Source organism: Vigna radiata, chromosome 1, assembly GCF_000741045.1.
Source record: "Vigna radiata var. radiata cultivar VC1973A chromosome 1, Vradiata_ver6, whole genome shotgun sequence".
Lineage (NCBI taxonomy): Eukaryota > Viridiplantae > Streptophyta > Magnoliopsida > Fabales > Fabaceae > Vigna > Vigna radiata.
This window is the reverse complement of record NC_028351.1, coordinates 6,560,685-6,561,778: the sequence shown is the minus strand read 5'-3', so window position 1 is coordinate 6,561,778 and position 1,094 is coordinate 6,560,685.

The following is a 1,094-nucleotide window of genomic DNA, read 5'->3' as shown; positions in this document are numbered from 1 at the left end:
CAAGGTTCTGTTTGCCCTAAGGTACTCAACAGATTTCAAAAGCAATCATGGCTAACAAGATATTGGTTACCAAGGTATCTATACTCATACAATTTAATTTGTATTCACTTCATGCCTATTCTTTGTGTTCTCATTTTGTGCTAATTACAGGTGGTCATCAGAACAATTATTTGAAGTGATTCACATCTCACAATTTGGAGAGCAATTTGTTGTCAACCTTGACAACAAAGACTGCAGTTGTAGACGATGGTTAATCAGTGGCATTCCTTGCACTCATGCCATCACTGCTATGAAGTTCTTGAACATAAATGCAGAACAACATATTGCCCATTGGTTTATGAAGTCTGTTTATGAAGAGACTTATAACAACATCATATATCCTATCAACGGGCAACATGTGTGGGAGATTACACCTTATCCTGATATACTACCTCCACAGAAAAGGGCAATGCCAGGACGTCCCAAGAAAAAAAGAAGACTACAAGCTTGGGAGTTGAAGAAGAATGACTCCGAATTAAGAAAGGGTGGTACAAAAAAGACTTGTGCTGTCTGCAAAGAATTGGGACACAACAAAAAGACTTGTCCACAACGACCTATGCCTTCATCACATGTCCCTGGTGACCAACCAACTCAGGAATCCACTGTCACAAACGTTCCTGCTGACCAGCCAACTCAGGAGTCTAGTGTCCTACCATCTCATGAATGAAGCTTTATTTCCTTACATTTTGAAGACAATATGTTAGTTATGATGTAATGATGAAATCTGCGTTTTGAAGGAATAATGACTTCAATCTTTTGGTGTAGTTATTGATTAGTTTCTTATCTGCTTTGTTAGATTGATGGTGATGTCTAAGTTACCATGTTTTGTAATCTGATTTGGTATTGTAAGACAATGTTTGTTATCAGATTCATTATAACATTAAGTTTCATGGATTTATCATTCCAGTGTTATGCTTTTTGAGCATTTCATTTAACTGTATTGTTATCAAGGTTTAACTTGTTTAATCTTGCCAAAAGAAATTTTACATCAGTAATAACTGGATGCTATCAGGTTTAACTTGTTTTATCTTAGCAAAAGAAAGAAATTTGACATT